Genomic DNA, 9,932 nt, shown 5'->3' on the forward strand with positions numbered 1-9,932 from the left:
CTATGGTTTGGCAAGAAACCAAAGTTGTCATTTCTTAAAGTTTGGGGCTGCGATGCTTATGTGAAGAAACTTCAACCAGATAAGCTCGAACCCAAATCGGAGAAATGTGTCTTCATAGGATACCCAAAAGAGACTATTGGGTACACCTTCTATCACAGATCTAAGGGCAAGATTTTTGTTGCTATATTTGGATCCTTTGTAGAGAAGGAGTATCTCTCGAAAGAAGTGAGTGGGTGGAAAGTAGAACTTGATGAGGTAACTGTACCTACTCCCTTATTGGAAAGTAGTTCATCACAAGAACCGGTTCCTGTGACAACTACACCAATCAGTGAGGAAGGTAATGATATTGATCATGAATCTTCAGATCAAGTTACTACTGAACCTCATAGGTCTACCAGAGTAAGATCCGCACCAGAGTGATACGGTAATCCTATTCTGGAAGTCATGTTACTTGACCATGGCGAACCTACGAACTATGAGGAAGCGATGATGAGCCCAGATTCCGCAAAATGACTTGAGGCCATGAAATCTGAGATGGGATCCATGTATGAGAACAAAGTATGGACTTTGGTTGACTTGCCCGATGATTGGCAAGCCATCGATAATAAATGGACTTTTAAGAAGAAGACTGATGCTGATGGTAATGTAACTATCTACAAAGCTCGACTTGTTGCAAAAGGTTTTCGACAAGTTCAAGGGGTTGACTACAATAAGACTTTCTCACCCGTAGCGATGCTTAAGTCTGTCCGAATCATGTTAGCAATTGCCGCATTTTATGATTATGAAATTTGGCAAATGGATGTCAAAACTGCATTCCTGAATAGATTTCTGGAAGAAGAGTTGTATATGATGCAGCCGGAAGGTTTTGTCGATCCAAAAGGTGCTAACAAAGTGTGCAAGCTCCAGCGATCCATTTATGGACTGGTGCAAGCATCTCGGAGTTGGAATAAACGCTTTGATAGTGTGATCAAAGCATATGGTTTTATACAGACTTTTGGAGAAGCCTGTATTTACAAGAAAGTGAGTGGGAGCTCTGTAGCATTTCTGATATTATATGTAGATGACGTATTGTTAATTGGAAATGATATAGAATTTCTGGATAGCATAAAGGGACACTTGAATAAAAGTTTTTCGATGAAAGACCTCGGTGAAGCTGCTTACATATTGGGCATCAAGATCTATAGAGATAGATCAAGACGTTTGATTGGACTTTCACAAAGCACATACCTTGATAAAGTTTTGAAAAAGTTCAAAACGGATCAGGCAAAGAAATGATTCTTGCCTGTATTACAAGGTGTGAAGTTGAGTCAGACTCGATGCCCGACCACAGCAGAAGATAGAGAGAAAATGAAAGATGTTCCCTATGCTTCAGCCATAGGCTCTATCATGTATGCAATGCTGTGTACCAGACCTGATGTATGCTTAGCAATAAGTTTGGCAGGGAGGTACCAAAGTAATCCAGGAGTGGATCACTGGACAGCGATCAAGAATATCTTGAAATACCTGAAAAGGACTAAGGATATGTTTCTCGTTTATGGAGGTGACAAAGAGCTAGTCGTAAATGGTTACGTCGATGCAAGCTTTGACACTGATCTGGACGATTCTAAATCGTAAACCGGATACGTGTTTTTATTAAACGGTGGAGCTGTCAGTTGGTGCAGTTCTAAACAAAGTCGTGGCGGGATCTACATGCGAAGCGGAGTACATAGCTGCTTCGGAAGCAGCAAATGAAGGAGTCTGGATGAAAGAGTTCATTTCCGATCTAGGTGTCATACCTAGTGCATCGAGACCAATGAAGATCTTCTGTGACAATACTGGTGCAATTGCCTTGGCAAAGGAATCCAGATTTCACAAGAGGACCAAGCACATCAAGAGACACTTCAATTCCATCCGGGACCAAGTCCAGGTGGGAGACATAGAGATTTGCAAGATACATACGGATCTGAATGTTGCAGACCCGTTGACTAAGCCTCTTCCACGAGCAAAACATGATCAACACCAAGACTCCATGGGTGTTAGAATCATTACTGTGTAATCTAGATTATTGACTCTAGTGCAAGTGGGAGACTGAAGGAAATATGCCCTAGAGGCAATAATAAAGTTATTATTTATTTCCTCATATCATGATAAATGTTTATTATTCATGCTATAATTGTATTAACCGGAAACATGATACATGTGTGAATACATAGACAAACTTAATGTCACTAGTATGCCTCTACTAGACTAGCTCATTAATCAAAGATGGTTGTGTTTCCTAACCATAGACATGTGTTGTCATTTGATTAACGGGATCACATCATTAGAAGAATGATGTGATTGACTTGACCCATTCCGTTAGCTTAGCATTTGATCGTTTAGTATGTTGCTATTGCTTTCTTCATGGCTTATACAAGTTTCTATAACTATGAGATTATGCAACTCCCGTTTACCGGAGGAACACTTTGTGTGCTACCAAACGTCACAACGTAACTGGGTGATTATAAAGGAGCCCTACAGGTGTCTCCAAAGGTACATGTCAAGTTGGCGTAGTTCGAGATTAGGTTTTGTCACTCCGATAGTCGGAGAGGTATCTTTGGGCCCTCTCGGTAATGCACATCACTATAAGCCTTGCAAGCAATGTAGCTAATGAGTTAGTTACGAAATGATGCCTTACATAACGAGTTAAGAGACTTGCCGGTAACGAGATTGAACTAGGTATTGTATACCGACAATCAAATCTCGGGCAAGTAACATACCGATGACAAAGGGAACAACGTATGTTTTTATGCGGTTTGACCGATAAAGATCTTCGTAGAATATGTAGGATCCAATATGAGCATCGAGGTTCCGCAATTGGTTATTGATCAGAAATAGTTCTAGGTCATGTCTACATAGTTCTCGAACCCGTAGGGTCCGCACGCTTAAGGTTTCGATGACAGTTATATTACGAGTTTATGAGTTTTGATGTACCGAAGTTTGTTCGGAGTCGCAAATGTGATTAAGGACATGACGAGGAGTCTCGAAATGGTCTAGACATGAAGATTGATATATTGGAAGCCTATATTTGGATATCGGAAGTGTTCCGGGTGAAATCAGGATTTTACCGGAGTACCGGGAGGTTACCGGAACCCCCTGGGGGCTTAATGGGACTACATGGGCCCTAGTGAAGAGGAAAAGAGGAGGCAAGGGCTGGGCCGCGCGCCCCTCCCCCTAGTCCGAATAGGACAAGGAGAGGGGGGCGACACCCCCCTTTCCTTCCTCTCTCCCTCCTCCTTCCCCCCTTCTCCTATTCCAACTAGGAAAGAAGGGAGTCCTACTCCCGGTGGGAGTAGGACTCCCTTTGGTGCGCCCCTCCTTGGCTGGCCGCCCCCTCCCCCTTGGCTCCTTTATATACGGGGGCAGGGGGGCACCTCTATACACAACAATTGATCTTTTGATCTCTTAGCCGTGTGCAGTGCCCCCCTCCACCATAATCCTCGATAATATTGTAGCGGTGCTTAGGCGAAGCCTTGCGACGGTAGAACATCAAGATCGTCACCACGCCATCGTGCTGACGGGACTCTTCCCCGACATTCTGCTGGATCGGAGTCCGGGGGTCATCATCGAGCTGAACATGTGCTAGAACTCGGAGGTGCCGTAGTTTCGGTGCTTGATCGGTCGGGCCATGAAGACGTACGACTTCATCAACCGCGTTGTTCTAATGCTTCCACTTTCGGTCTACGAGGGTACGTGGACAACACTCTCCCCTCTCATTGCTATGCATCACCATGATCTTGCGTGTGCTTAGGAATTTTTTTGAAATTACTACGTTCCCCAACAGCAACTGCTCAAGTTCTTCGATATATCGGACCACACAGCCATGGTGCAGCTGCATGATGAAATCCCAGACATAGTATCATGGGCGTGGGAGAAGGACGGATGTTTCTCAACAAGATCAGCATATGCCGCCAAGTTCTGGGGAAAGGAAGTTTCCCCGACTGCATTCTTCACATGGAAATCTTGAGCCCCCCTCTAATGCAAATTTTTCTCCTGGCTAGCCATCAAAAACAGATGCTAAACGTCACATCGCCTAGCACGAAGAGGACTCCCCCACCAGGACAAGTGCCCGTTCTGTGATCAACAGGACGAGACGATCAACCACCTACTTCTTCAGTGTGTCTTATCAAGATAAATGTGGACGGTAATAGGCACGATGATGGAGTCGCCCGCGTATGCGCCGCCCATCTCGACGTCCTGACAGATTGGTGCACTAGCAGGACAAGAAATTGACTTTCGGACAAGGACGATAGAACGATCACCACGCTGGTTATGTGGACACTATGGAAGCACCGGAACACAATCGTGTTCAACGGTGCAACACCCTCCTTACATCGGGTCACTGAGACCATACACTTGGAGTGTAGGAACTAGAAGCGAGCGGGTATAATCAAGGACGACCTCGACCATTTCATAGTGGAACTAGCTAGGTGGATTAGCATGAGAGATGAGTAGGCCAGTTAAGCCGGTTGTGGCCGGGCAGAGTACATAGTGCTTGCTTGTAATCACATGTAACACTACTTGTGGAGGGTTTCTTTAACCCCTTTCCTTCTTTAATAGATGATATGCACTCTCGTGCATATTCCAGAAAAGAAAAATATACTACCTATGCGGGAACATATGAGATCGGGTGCTGAAACTGTGAGTTTATAAAATTTCTAGATCAAATGAATTTTCATCGTGATGTGATTCACAATTTAGAATAGTTTAATTTTCACAATGATTACATATTAATAGGGCCATGCTAAAAACATTATAGTGTTTAAAATGTTTGTATGGATAATTATTCTCCCTTTGCATCTCTCTATGTACTTCCATTCATGCAGGATGACTGTTTCTAGTAAAGTAAATGTAAGGTTTTAGGTACCACGGCTAGTCTATGTTAATACTTGTTTTATGTGAATAATATATTGTGCTTTGCACTATGTGCGGTGGCATTTTATTTACATGAATAATATTTCAGAAGCCAATGTATTGTATCAATTGTATATGTTGTTCACCGTGAGTAACTTTAGAATTTGTAGTTGTGAGGATTACTGTAAAATAGGTATAGTTGTAGATTAGTAAACAAGAAAAACATATATGCATTCTATCAACAAAATATTCTTGAATTATGGTGGTGTTACGAAAAATCTTTCACATGTATATTCAGTATATTGCTTACAATACAAGTTGACATCCGTACCGGTGTGACAAAGTTCTTCATGTAAACTACAATAGTTGGGTCTTTATATGTTATTTCCTAAATTATATAAATAAAACATATATCATAATGCTAAAAAAATACATCTTATGTGTGCACGGCAGTATGAGGCATCATGTCAACAGGTTATTTGTGTTCATTTCCCATGTATTCTCTTAATAGTATGCATTGTTTCCATAACTTAATTTTGTTGTTATAGTTGTTAGTTTGTTACACACGAGTTTATTCATGTGTGGTGTGCTATTTAACCATATAATTTATACAAATAATATTGTATTAAGTATAATTCAAATAAAATTTGAAGTTCTGCTAGAAGGCTACGAACATTCAAATTTAATATGTTCTACAGTTTTATCTAGAAGAGTTCGCAAAGCACTTCATATCAACTTCATTAGAGTTTGAGATCAAACAAACTTAATATTAGGGAGCACAAAAAATTACACCCAATCCAAGCAAGGCCTTACTATAAATTGTGTTTCGAGAACAATCATACACTTTACCGACACAAATGCATGTTTAATTTTGATTGTTTAATCTGTTTAAAAGTTGCTAAGCTTGTAAAATATACGGAAGCTACGCATCCATGTATACTACATGCCCGACACAAAATAATCATGCTTTTCATGGTTATATTCTTTGCTGACAACTACACAACAATAATTGTTGCATGTGAAAACCGTAATGCCTTTTAGTGCATCCTTCATGGATTGCAATGATAATGGATAACAAATCCTACATTAACTATGACGGTTTCTATTGAAGATCCATCCTGAGATAAATTAATGAGTTGAATGTGCCAAGTAAGATGAGCATATGTACATGAGCACACAGACAAACATCTACATGGTATTTCATTTTTAGTCAACACAATCTGCACAATCTTGGACACTAGTTAATATTTATGGGCCTTGTCAGGGAGAGCAAAGAGTGAATTATATCAACTAGCTTTTCAGATTAAACATCTCCCATAATGAAGAATGACTTCCAGTAGGGGATTACAATTTCACTCGCATCGAAGACAATCGCAACAAACCTGGGAGAATTATTCTGATGTGATAACTTTCAATTACTTTATCCGCACATAAAGCTCAATTTAATTTCCCATCAAAGGTAGAGCCTACACGTGGAGAAATATGCAGACTGACGCTTTGCTGGAACAACTTGATTGGTTTCTCACTACCAACCATTGGACAAATTAAACCCCTGCGAAAACCTATGTCTGACAAGATACCTTGTGTTGCTAGCATTGAGACCACCATTCCCTGTAGCAAGCTCTTTCAATTTGAGTCCTACTAGATACAACACCCGGGTTTCTTGGCAATGGTTCAAGTTGCTTGCCCAAACCGGTAAGAGACAACAGTGCCACTATTCTTTGTAGAAAGTTCAAGAACTTGCATTATGAACTTAAAAACTGGAGCAAGAACATTTCCAAATGCTCCAGTGCAATTGAAAACCCAAATAAGTCTCTTGCTGGAATTGATAGTTTGCAAAAAAAGTGTTTTAACCATCCCCAGAGCCAACTTCGGGACTATTCTGAAGAAACACTTGCGTCGGCTTTTATGCTATGACAAACAGTATTGGAAAAAACCATTGCATTATTAGATTAAATTTGGAGATGAGAGCTTGAAACTTTTCAAAGTCATGGCATTTGAAAGATACAGAAGAAATACTATTCCATCATTTACCACTTTAGATGGCTCTTGCATTGAAGATCATGATGGTAAAGAAACAATCATCTTTCAATCTTTTAAAGAAAGGCTTTGCACGTCCACCCAACATGAGATGAAATTTAATCATTATAACATTATTAAAAAGATTGAAGGCCTTGATCAACTCACTACTCCTTTTACCTGTGAGGAAATTGATGAAGTAATCAAAGAAATGCCAGCTGATCGAGCTCCTGGGCCAGAAGGATTTACTGGTGGTTTTCAGAAGACCTATTGGCGCATTATCAAGGAAGATTTATATGGTTTATGCTCTCAATTCTTTGAAGGAAAATTAAACCTTGAGAACATTAACAATGGTTTTATCACTCTAATCCCCGACAAATGACTTCAGACCCATTGCAGTCCTGAATTGTGTTGCCTAAAGGTTATAACTAAATTGTTCGATAATCGACTATAGTCCTTGATCCTAAAAATCATTCATCATAATTAATATGGTTTTCTTAAAGGCCGTCCGGTTCAAGACTGCTTAGCATGGGCGCTTGAATACATTTTCCAATGCCAAGCCTCCAGGAAAGAAACTGTCCTTCTTAACATGATTTTCCTAGCTTTCGATACGATTAAACATGAAGAAATAATCAAGATTATGAAAAGCATGGGGTTCAATGACAAGCGGCTTGGGTGGATTAAGTGCGTTTTTTCCTTGGGGAAATCTTTGGTACTATTGAATGGGATACTTGGACACCAATTCCTTTGCAAACATGGGGTAACTCAAGGAGACACGCTATCACCCTTGAGTTTTGTTCCGGTGGTAGATTTACTTCAAGCAGTAGTAAATGATGCGTTTCGTCAAGAGAGAGTCAGTTTACCCTTTCCGTGCCAAAATTTGTCAGATTATCTCATGATCTAATATGTCGACGATACAATTATTGCCATGTTGGTATGTCGAGTTCAAGCTTCTTCGATCAAAACAATCTTGTATGACTATGTTATTTCCATTGGTTTGAAGATCAACTTCCACAAGTCCACCCTCATTCCAATCATCTGCAATGATTCAATTTGCATCAATGATGGCTAGCATTTTTGGCTGCACCACTCGGACAATGCCACTCACTTACCTGGGCTGCCTCTCGGTTGTACACGCCCATCGATACAAGATCTCATGCCTTTGGTTGGTCTGATGGAGCGGCATCTCACTGCTATGCTCACCATGATGTCATGTGGTGCAAAACTTTCGCTGCTTAATTCTCGATCACCTTTCAACTGGGTTCCTCTTGGTCGCTTTATGCACAAGTATTAGTGAGTCTATCAAATTTAGCAATGATCATGCAAACAAGTGATATGGCCTATAAACCATAAGGATCACACCATTAGATGCTTCAAAATATGTATTTACTGATGCCATATTTTTTGTGACAAATAACTTGAATTACACTTTTCGAACTATGGACATAGAAGTTGGTACATAACACTTCACGAAACACCAAACCCCGCGCGAAATGAAAAACGCGATGATGGCGATTCAACGGCCCATGCGCCGGTTTAAACTTGTGCCTAGATCTAAAGTTGTGGACTTTGGGACACGGCATGGCTGGCGCCTGAAGCGATGCATGCCACCGTTCAATCTGTCAAACCGGCAGTAGTCTGGCGGCCAATGCGCCTAATGTATCTGCTATGGTATGCGATGGGACACAACACACCTAGCCTGTGCATTGACGCACTGGCTCATGCAATGAAAACATAGATAACAATATTCTAGAATCTTTTTAGAAGGGCAACCCTTCGAGCGCCCATGATCCGACCTCCAACATCTCTGAGTTGGGCCTTTTAGTGGTACTCCTCGCCTCATGCCGACCAACCATGATCTAACATGGAGCAGGAACCAACACCACCAACATTTCCCTGAGTCGGCAAGACACATGTATTATGACAGACGACGGGATGTAACACACCTAGTATGTGGACTGGCGCATTGGCGCAAGCAAATGCAACAGCCCACCAGCAAATCAACTGTGTGTACCCGCCACACAAAGCCCATCGCTAGACAGCCTCTGGGTGGGATAACCGGTAACCGAGTGGGATACAAGGACGTCGGACCCCACCACCATCGCATTGGAGTATCCGGCACACCCGAACACAATGCTCAACGACAAGCAAACCAACCACCCATCATACCGTGTGTGCAAGACACCGGCTCCGCATCGGGTCCATCACTAGTCAGCGTATGAGCGGGATAGCCGAGTGGGATCCATGAATGTCGAACTCCACCACCATCGCATGGGTGTGCCCGGCACACCCAGACACAACGACCGACCAACAAACCAAACGTGTGTACCCGGAACTAACGATCGTACCTAACAACTCTGTTCTCGACCATCTGCTCGGGCATCACCCAATATAAAACCAGGGAGTATGAACCCTCCTGCAAGACCTACGACACTAGGATGTTAAGTTTAATTGAGAAGGAAAAGAAGTGTGGGTAGAGAGCGGCTAGAGATTGGAAGGACATCCAGGTATCAGTCCAAAAAGAAAGTGGTGAGGCCATTACTCGTGACGACGATTGAGATTTTTTGAAGGGTGGGGAGTTGTGAGTTTATAATTTTCCAGAGGAACGAATGGTTATGTTTGTCAGCAATAGCATGTGTATAGGCACTATGGTACTAATTTAGAGCAAAGTTCATTAGTACATAATTATTCAGTAAGCAAAGTTCTTCAAACCTGGACCACCATATTTTTTGGTTTGCAAACATTTTTTCAAGCAATAAAACATTGAGTCTCCGTATAAGTTTCCTCTGCCGTGAAAAAAGGCTTGACAAATTGCATCAAGTTCTTTCAAAAAAAAAGTTGGAAATGCGAAAACAGACATGAAATAGACAACAAGAGTCAAGTACAAAAGAAAGAAATGTCAACCTAGCTAGCACCCCAAGAGCAGAGAAAGTAGACAGGAAATCGAGCCGGTCAGGTATTTGAGAGAGCATTGGACGATCTGTTGGAAGGCCGAAGAGGGGAGCTTGGTGGGGAAAGAGGTAGGCCTAGATAGGGCTGGG

This window comes from Triticum dicoccoides, chromosome 7B, assembly GCF_002162155.2.
Source record: "Triticum dicoccoides isolate Atlit2015 ecotype Zavitan chromosome 7B, WEW_v2.0, whole genome shotgun sequence".
Lineage (NCBI taxonomy): Eukaryota > Viridiplantae > Streptophyta > Magnoliopsida > Poales > Poaceae > Triticum > Triticum dicoccoides.